An 11,665-nucleotide genomic window follows, 5' to 3' on the forward strand; every position below is an offset into this window, starting at 1 on the left:
TTCTATAGTGGGAATCATTTGCGATGAAATATTCTGAATTCATAATATTGTTTTGAATGTGTGGAATTTTGTTTGTAGGTGACAATTAAAGCCTTTTCATTTTAGGTGCACGTTATAGAGAAACGCTAGATCATTCTAATCAAAAAATTTATTGAGTCACAATTCATAAAGATTCAAGCAAAGAAAAGTCCGTTTCTATGTGAGAAGCTAAAGAATAATCAACAAAGTGGATGAATATGTAGTACGTGTGATTCACTTAAGTTATCCGAACTTAAGTGAATAGGTTCTAATGAGCTTGGTACGCCAGAGGATCTTAGTAGAGATTGGATTATGATAATGTGTCTCAAGATTTATATAAATGATAAATCAAGAAGTATAATAAATGGCCTTACAGTTTATTGATTTTCATATTGTTTAGTTTTATCTAGGTGTTATGATTTAAAAGTTATAATATGAAGACATAAGTTAAAGTTAACTTTTTTATACTTATATTTAGAACTGTGGCAAAATAATATATTTATTTAAGATGTATTTAGTTTGTATGTTATTACAGATGAAATAGCAAATGGCACATCTTCTTAATCTCCCTAAAAAACATGATAGCATCGGTTGGTCTTTTTTGCCACATCTTAATCTCCTATCAACATGAAAATTGTGTTAGTTGTTACAAGTATCTTTATATATTAATGTGGGTGATGTAAAGACTCGTCCTAATCCATAAGAACAAATACAATAACATATGATTACATTGCGAGGTATTTGACCTCTATATGATACATTTTACAAACATTGCATTCTTTTTGAAAAACAAACTTTCATTACATCGAAAGTTGACAAGTATGCATACCATTTCATAATATCCATCTATAAATGATTTAATCTGTCATTTACTTAATCATAATCTTTACTGAATTCAACGACTTGAACGCAACGACTTTTAAAATATGCCATGAATGACTCCAAGTAATATCTTTAAATTGAGCAAATGCACAGCGAAAGATTTCTTTCAATCCTGAGAATAAACATGCATTAAAGTGTCAACTAAAAGGTTGGTGAGTTCATTAGTTTATCATAATCGATCATTTTCATAATTTTAATAGACCACAAGATTTTTTTTAAACATAATTCCAATAGCAGAATCCTCTCGTCTGCATAAAGGTAAAATCATTTTCAATAATATAATAGACCACAAGATTTCCATTTTTCATAAACATAATCCTCAAGCAGAATCCTCTCTTCTGCATTAAGGTAAAATCATTCATATGGTGAACACCTGGTAACTGACATTAACAAGATGCATATAGAATATCCCCAAAACAGAATCCTCTCGTCTGTATAACAGAATCCTCTCGTCTGTATAAAAATCGAAGTACTAAAGCTTCCGTACCTCGGATGGGGTTTGTTAGGCCCATAGATCTATCTTTAGAATTCGCGTCAATTAGGGGTATTGTTCCCTAATTCTTAGGTTACCAAGCTAAAGGGGTGATATTCAATTTCGATAATCCAACCATAGAATGTAGTTGTAAGTACTTGTGTCTATTTCGTAAAACAATTATAAAAGCATCGCATGTATACTCAGTCCCAAAAATATATATTGCAAAAGCATTTAAAAAGGGAGCAAATGAAACTCACAATACTGTATTTCGTAGTAAAAATACATATGACGGCATTGAACAAGTGTAAGGTTGGCATCGGATTCACGAACCTATTTTAAGTATATATATTTATATATTGGTCAATATCTGTCTAACAAATTCAGGTCAAGTCGTAGTGTATCACAATCCTAATGCTCGAGATTATCATGCAAAAGTCAACAAAAATCAATTTGACCCAAAATGACTTCCAAAATCCATACATGATTATTATATAACTTAAATATCGTCGTTTTTATATATATTTAATATTTTTAAAAGTCATTTGTTAATAAAATTTATATTTAAAACTTATATATGATAAAAATATACTTTTATGTATCTTAAGTAAATAAATTTATAGAGTTCATTTAATATCATAAAATTAATATGATAGGTATTATTAATGTAATTATTTTACACGTGGAAAAATATCTTTGTTTCACATATTTATTTGATAAAATAATATCATTAATAATAATAGTAAGTAAACGTTATATTATTTTGTAATAATAATTATTATTATTCTAATAATAATAATAATAATATTTTTATTTACGAAAAATGGTATTATGATAAAATGATAATTCTTATTAATAACAATAATGAAATTTTATATTAACAACGATATTCCTATTAAGAATAATAATTTTGTAAAAATGATAGTTTTAATATTAATAATACTTTTAATAATAATGGTGATAAAAATAATGAAAAACGATAATTTTATCTAAATCAATATCTTACGATATTTTAAATTTCATCATGATATCCATACTCATTATTTCCTAATCGATTCTTTTAATAGCTTTTAATCGTCTTTTATATCGCTTTCATATTAATGATAATAATAGTAATCATAATATTTAGGTGTTATTAATACTAATAATAATAAATATTATGATAATATTAATGATAATACTAATAACTATTTTAATGATATTAATAATAATAATACTAGTTATAACTTTAACGATAGTAATAAATAAAAAAATAACAATTTTTAATGATAATACCTTTTATTGATAATAATAATAATAATAATAATAATAATAATAATAATAATAATAATAATAATAATAATAATAATAATAATAATAATAATAATAATAATAATAATAATAATAATTAGATAAAAATTTTAACGACGATAATAATAATCATTTTAAATAATAATACAAAAATTCAATTGACTATAACTTCTAATCCGTTCATCGAAACCATTCGATATCTAAATGAAAAGTTCTTAATTTTTCGCTAGCTTTCCAACGACATGCATATCTTATACCTTATCTCAACCGCATATGTAACTAATTCAGGATTCAACATAACCTATCTAACGATAATGTCAAAAATACAAGCATGCATAATCCTATATACTCGAGCACTAGTCAGGGATACACTATTAATATATAAAAGTTAAGTTATGAGTGCTCACGTATCAATATTGAGATTCAATATTGCAGGAAAGGTATGTAGAGGCAACAGAGATGATAAACACTAGATCGACCTCATGAGCATACACCCGAACATTACCCATCACCTCCATAGCTATAACCCATAATTTTCTTAGCCCTATCCCACTCGAAAAACCCGTTTGAAATAACTCGCTCATGACCTCGTCGTAGTAATTTATATATAATAATACTTATAATATTAACACTAAAACTACTAATAATAATATAATTAATAATATTAATATTAATAATAAAAATAATTATAATTTATACATATGGTGAGAAATGCGAGAGATAGATAAATAGATAGAATGAAAATGAACTCAGAAAACTAAATCGTTCGAATTTTAAAGAGATATATCCACACCTACCCCCTCATGCACTCGCATGAGTTTGTGAGAGGGATCTCATGCGAGTGCATGAGTCCTAATTACAATTTACATATGCAAAATTATGACTACCGACAACTTTATAAATAATATTTAATATATAATATATTTAATCTTTAGAATTAATTAAATATTACGTGGTATATTATATTCTCGTGCATAGTTGATTTGTAATTTTAGCGCCAATGAATAGTACGTTGACGCTCGACTTACGTGCCGGTTCCGATTTTTCGAACGCCCTTTCGTACGCTGAGAAAACTAGCACTTTATGTTTCGTGACTCGTACCTTTAACAATAATTAGACTTAATCATTGAAAAACAATTCCACTCAAAGTGTAACTTATTCATTTGAGTGTTTTGGTCATTTGCTTCTATAAATCAATGTTTCGTTGTTTTGTCAAAAATGTATTATTTTAAATCAAAACGTTTTATGAGTATATATATATATATATATATATATATATATATATATATTTATCTTTTCATTTAGAATTATAAATTTATACATAATATATATTTTTGAAATATTTATCTAATAATAAGATTTTTAGTTTTTCCAAAATAATTATATTTCAAAGATTATTATATATAATCATTTAAATAATAGAATTTACTATGTCGTATTACGTTTACGTTCTTAAAATGCTATATATATATATATATATATATATATATATATATATATATATATATATATATATATATATATATATATATATATATATATATATATATATATATATAATATAAAGCTTAAATTCTTCTAATTCTATAAAATCAATTTATCCTTATAAAATAATAGATTATAATAATAATAATTCAGTTTTTTTTTTTTTTTTTTTTTTGAAATCGTTTACTCACATTTGAAAATAGGTCAGTTGAATATTATGACATCTAATTCCCCACTAACTTTTGTCTAACGTTCGTCAATTGACACATTTGTTCTTACATGTAAATCACTTTATCAAATATTCCGAATACCGCTAAAAGGAAAGGTTTCTTAAATCAAAGTGGACCTCTTACAGAGATTCATAATCGTACAATAAATCTGATAAATAAATCATTTGATATTATTTTCTAATTTCATTGATAACCATATTAAATATATTTTGAAACAAATACGTTCATGTAAAGTATTATACATCTAATACTTTGTTAATGTTTTCAAGTTATAATATATATACACATATACATATATAATCATAACTGTTCATATAATGGTTCGTGAATCGTTGGAATTTGGTCGAGGTTAAATGAATGTATGAACACAGTTTAAGATTTTTGAAATTCAACTTAACAAACTTTGCTTATCGTGTCGGAATAATATAAAGATAAAGTTTAAATTTGGTCAGAAATTTTTGGGTTGTCACAGTACCTACCCGTTAAAGAAATTTTGTCCCGAAATTTGATTGATGTTGTCATGGCTAACAGTAAGAATGTTATTATGACAAATATGAGTTGATAAAGAGAGTTTTATCATCATTGGGTAATATGGATAAAACTATTTGATTTTGTGAAAAGTACGAATGAAGCTATCACAAGAGAGTGAAATGAGTAGGTGTAGATTCGTCATAATTGTTGACGTAGATAGGATTAATTTTCAAGTTCAAGAGATTTTGGAGAAAATCTTCGTAATAAGATTTGATTCTTCGGTAATCAAGGGAATTAGGATCCGCTTTAAATGCGATCATCCGTTTTGATTGCTCTGTCGGATATTTTACTATAAATCCACCCCCTTCGTTTCCTTACAACTCACACCTTCTATTCTTTCTCCCTCAACTTATACCTTAAAGCATTCGTCAATATGCTCCATCCAGTTCTGATTCTTGATATACTCCTAACTTTCATATTTGTCATTCTTCTTTTTCATTTACCACCGGAGGATTTTATTTATTTTTACTATTACCTTGGGGTTATAGTGCTTTTAATTCTCCCGTATCTTTACATTGCAATACGTATCGATATACACAGTTTGTAATTTATGTATTGCCGTCGGGCTTTATATTTTCCCTTGTATTTCAGAATTCCATGCTTTTGTCTCCTCTTCCGGACTTCAAGTCAATCGAATAACGGTCCAGAATTCGTAGGTATGGATTTCGAAATGAATATAGTTAATTTTCTAAGAAGGAAATTATAATAGTACGGTCTTGATTTGTCAAATTACCAGAATATTCGGAAAAGACCGAATCATCAAGAAAAATATTTCTTGATATGTTTAAAGATTAGGTAGAATGTAAGAGTCATGTAAAATGGCACATAATAACGTTAGGGTCTGTGAATCATCATGTTCCATTAGAAACTCAGCATGACTTACTGTAATATAATCACGTTGATCAAGTGTCATTATATTATACTAACTCATACTTCAGTCTCCAACATTACTTCAACATTCAAAATTTAAACTCGAAGGTTTACATGATATAGAAACTAAACAGTTTCCTTTATGATGTAATGCAGATAGCGCGAAGAGATAATTGATTTCAGATAAGAATAGCTATGAAAATATCTTCAGAAATATGGAGGATATTTATAATGAAAGATACGACGATATCTTAGAATTTCTATTATCAGAGGATGATGAAGAATATTATCCGCAAGAGTTTAGAGTCAGGAGAAATGTATTCATTAATGACTTCAGCAGACACTGAATCATTTGAATTCTTTGAATGTAGATTTCGTCTTTGTGATTTGTCCACAGCCTCCTTCATAGTTTGCTCAATTCGTTTTCCAGTTCCAAACCTTCTCTTTTTTTGAGCTTTGCCAACACACTATTCTTTATCATCAAACTTTTTACTGTTAAGGTCATTTATAGTTTTTGCTACTTCATCAACATTTCAAGAACTATTCCGCAGTTCAGGGTGTTTTTCAGAAACTTCACATTCGAAGTGTGTAAGTCCGTAATATGTACACATATAACTATTGGCGTAGACATGCTGCGAGGTTTCAAAATACTAATTGCTAATTCCCGATGATTCGTATGGCAATTCTCGTTATAAGGTGCAGATGAATAAATGATGGGGTTTAAATATAATGATTTTTTTCCCGAAAAAATCAAAGATCAGTGGAGTTGTTGGTAAATTTATTGCTAATGTGGTGGAACATAAACGGTTCCCCGGTAATGATTGTGAAAGGGCCACGTATATATCGAGGTTATAATAAAATGTTTCAACTGAAAAGTCGAAGTTGACTTGCTGGAGCTGTGACAAAACTGGTTACTTTGAAAAGGAATCGCAAAGTTATTTTTGCTAATATATGCCAAAGAATCTGACGCAGATACGTGTTTAAACTTTTACTTTGGTTTCAAGAGTTTTTCAGGTACATAACTGTGGGTAACATGTGATTGGATCATCATCTCGATTGTTTATTATTTAAAGTGTCTTCAGGAATTTTGGAGGATTTGAACGCATATTGTAATCGTTAATATACATATGATGTTCTAACACAGTTTTGAAGTCAAAGTATAGCTTTGAAAGATTTAGAAATCTAAGAGGGATGATACCGATTATATCTCGAATTGAACTCTGCGATTTCAAAATCAGAATATGTAATTGAATTTAAATGAGTATGGTTATTTTGATTTTTATGAAATAATGTGTATCATTGAGAAAATAGTGAGTATAGTTGATGATTGTTGAATCATATTTGAAGAATGTAACATATTAATTGTGAATTTATATATTTCTCGGATATTACCTACCCGTTAAAAAAATTTCACCATTAATATTTTGTACAAAAGAATTTTTATTACAGTTTTTATGAAAATATATAGGTATGTATATTTTCTTCAGATGTAATATAGATTTAATAAGTTAACATTAATTTAAGCTCATTTGATTTACGGCTGAAATTAGAATTGAATAATTCCTAAAACTTTAGAAATTACGTAATCTTCGTGGATTATTTCTTCAACATAAATGAAATCATGAATCAATACTTCATTATTCATTTTTATTGATATTTCTTCAGTGAATGGTGTTAGTGTTCGTGGAATTTTGTGAACTTTGCAAGGTACGAATGGTGTTGTCTGAAAAGTTTCGGGTGCATCGATAATGAAGGTGTAAAATCAAACATATATTTGAATAATACACTTGATTTATTATGAAATGGAATTCATTGAATTGAAACAGAGATTGTAGTTAACGATGGTTAAGTTGCTGACGAAGGATGTATATCATAGCATATTAGTAATATGAATTAACCGAGAAGTATCTCCCCTTATTCAATTCATACATAATAGCTTAGTACGAAAAGATACATTGTGGTTTTAAAAAATTCATATATATAAAATATACATATAAATTCTTCAGAGGAAATGAGTTAATACTTCATAACTTGTTGATACAATATATCCGTTGATGATTGTGGTGTCGATATCTGAGGTGGTTATAGAGTTTACGGAATTTATGGTGTAGTAGGCATTGCTGATGCCGGTAATACTGTTAGTGATGTCGACGGTACTGCTAATGCTGGTGGTTTTGATGGTACTGCTGATGCTGATGATGCCGACGGTACTACTGTTAATGCTTGTGTAACTTGTGTCGTTTGTAAATCACGCACTATTCCGGTCAGGGTTTCTACTCTATCCGATTTATGGTTAAGGCTAGAATAGATAATCTCTAAACTTTAGAAATTACATAATTGTTGTAGAATGTTTCTTCGATGAAGTTATGAATCATCACTACATCATGTGTTGCTGTTGGTATTCCTTTGTATCTGACGTCGATGCTCGTGGGACAGATTGTAAAGTTGAGGTTTACGACGCGGTTGTGGTTGGGGGTGGTAATGGTACTGTTGGCATTGATGATGGTGGTACTGGTTATGCTGCTGGTGCTGCTGCTGGTGTTTGTAACCTTTGCACCATATTCTCCAAAACCACTACCTGAGCGCGAAGCTCGTTAACTTCCTCTATTACACCGGGGTGATTGTCGGTTCGAACGAGCGGATAAATAAAATCTAAAATTTGATGTAGTATATAATCGTGACGAGATACTCTGGAAATGATAGAGAAAATGGTGTTTCGAACAGGTTCACCAGTAAGTGCTTCAGGTTCATCGCCAAGAAGGCAATGTGGTGGATGGAAGGGATCACCTTCTTCTTGTCTCCAATGATTGAGGAGTCTACGAACCCATCCCTAATTCATCCAGAATAGATGATGACTTATTGGTTGATCCATTCCGGTCACACTGCTTTCGGAGCTTGAGTGGGATTCCATATCGGAATTCGAGTGACTTGAACTGATGCCGAATTCCATTTCGTACGATTGAATACAGGATTTTTTGATATGAAATGATTTTCTGGCTAACGGATGGTATTCTAATTACATAGAATATCCATATATATAGGACAAAAGATTTCGTAAATTTTGGAGGATTTTACGGAATATGTCAGGCAAAGTTTACAGTAATAGATACGATAAGATATGATTTAGCAGATACGCTAAGATATGAATTTTGTCTATACACTATTCATGCAATCAAGGCAGCAAGGCGTGTCTAGACTAAGAATGATAAGCAGGTAATTTTTCCTAAGGATGATAAGTAGATGATTTTTGACACAATAATGATAAGCAAAACTTTTGACATACAGACACGGTCGAAGTCCAGGCTCACTAATGCATCCTAACGACTTGTCAGTTAGACACACTAATGCAGACCTGGTTCGCTAAGACCACCGCTCTGATACCACATGTAAAGACCCGTCCTAATCCATAAGAATGAATACAATAACATATGATTACATTGCGAGGTATTTGACCTCTATATGATACATTTTACAAACATTGCATTCTTTTTGAAAGACAAACTTTCATTACAACGAAAGTTGACAAGTATGCATACCATTTCATAATATCCATCTATAAATGATTTAATCTGTCATTTACTTAATCATAATCTTTACTGAATTCAACGACTTGAATGCAACGTCTTTTGAAATATGCCATGAATGACTCCAAGTAATATCTTTAAATTGAGCAAATGCACAGCGGAAGATTTCTTTCAATCCTGAGAATAAACATGCTTTAAAGTGTCAACCAAAAGGTTGGTGAGTTCATTAGTTTATCATAATCGATCATTTTCATAATTTTAATAGACCACAAGATTTTTTTAAAACATAATTCCAATAGCAGAATCCTCTCGTCTGCATAAAGGTAAAATCATTTTCAATAATATAATAGACCACAAGATTTCTATTTTTCATAAACATAATCCTCAAGCAGAATCCTCTCGTCTGCATTAAGGTAAAATCATTCATATGGTGAACACCTGGTAACCGACATTAACAAGATGCATATAGAATATCCCCAAAACAGAATCCTCTCGTCTGTATAACAGAATCCTCTCGTTTATATAAAAATCGAAGTACTAAAGCTTTCGTACCTCGGATGGGGTTTGTTAGGCCCATAGATCTATCTTTAGGATTCGCGTCAATTAGGGGTACTGTTCCCTAATTCTTAGGTTACCAAGCTAAAGGGGTGATATTCGATTTCGATAATCCAACCATAGAATGTAGTTTTAAGTACTTGTGTCTATTTCATAAAACAATTATAAATGCATCGCATGTATACCCAGTCCCAAAAATATATATTGCAAAAGCATTTAAAAAGGGAGCAAATAAAACTCATAATACTATATTTCGTAGTAAAAATACATATGACGGCATTGAACAAGTGTAAGGTTGGCATCGGATTCACTAACCTATTTTAAGTATATATATTTATATATTGGTCAATATTTGTCTAACAAATTCAGGTCAAGTCGTAGTGTATCACAATCCTAATGCTCGAGATTATCATTCAAAAGTCAACAAAAATCAATTTGACCCAAAATGACTTCCAAAATCCATACATGATTATTATATAACTTAAATATCGTCGTTTTTATATATATTTAATATTTTTAAAAGTCATTTGTTAATAAAATTTATATTTAAAACTTATATATGATAAAAATATACTTTTATATATCTTAAGTAAATAAATTTATAGAGTTCATTTAATATCATAAAAATAATATGATAGGTATTATTAATGTAATTATTTTACACGTAGAAAAATATCTTTGTTTCACATATTTATTTGATAAAATAATATCATTAATAATAATAGTAAGTAAACGTTATATTATTTTGTAATAATAATTATTATTATTCTAATAATAATAATAATAATATTTTTATTTACGAAAAATGGTATTATGATAAAATGATAATTCTTATTAATAACAATAATGAAATTTTATATTAACAACGATATTCCTATTAAGAATAATAATTTTGTAAAAATGATAGTTTTAATATTAATAATACTTTTAATAATAATGGTGATAAAAATAATAAAAAACGATAATTTTATCTAAATCAATATCTTACGATATTTTAAATTTCATCATGATATCCATACTCATTATTTCCTAATCGATTCTTTTAATAGGTTTTAATCGTCTTTTATATCGCGTTCATAATAATGATAATAATAGTAATCATAGTAATTAGGTGTTATTAATACTAATAATAATAAATATTATGATAATATTAATGATAATACTAATAACAATTTTAATGAAATTAATAATAATAATACTAGTTATAACTTTAACGATAGTAATAAATAAAAAAAATAACAATTTTTAATGATAATACCTTTTATTGATAATATTAATAATAATAATAATAATAATAATTAGATAAAATTATAACGACGATAATAACGACGATAATAATAATCATTTTTAATAATAATACAAAAATTCAATTGACTATAACTTCTAATCCGTTCATCGAAACCATTCGATATCTAAATGAAAAGTTCTTAATTTTTCGCTAGCTTTCCAACGACATGCATATCTTATACCTTATCTCAACTGCATATGTAACTAATTCAGGATTCAACATAACCTATCTATCGATAATGTCAAAAATACAAGCATGCATAATCCTATATACTCGAGCACTAGTCAGGGATACACTATTAATATATAAAAGTTAAGTTATGAGTGCTCACGTATCAATATTGAGATTCAATATTGCAGGAAAGGTACGTAGAGGCAACGGAGATGATAAACACTAGATCGACCTCATGAGCATACACCCGAACATTACCCATCACCTCCATAGCTATAACCCATAATTTCCTTAGCCCTATCCCACTCGAAAAACCCGTTTGAAATAACTCGCTCATGACCTCGTCATA

The sequence above is a fragment of the Rutidosis leptorrhynchoides genome, chromosome 6, assembly GCF_046630445.1.
Source record: "Rutidosis leptorrhynchoides isolate AG116_Rl617_1_P2 chromosome 6, CSIRO_AGI_Rlap_v1, whole genome shotgun sequence".
NCBI lineage: Eukaryota > Viridiplantae > Streptophyta > Magnoliopsida > Asterales > Asteraceae > Rutidosis > Rutidosis leptorrhynchoides.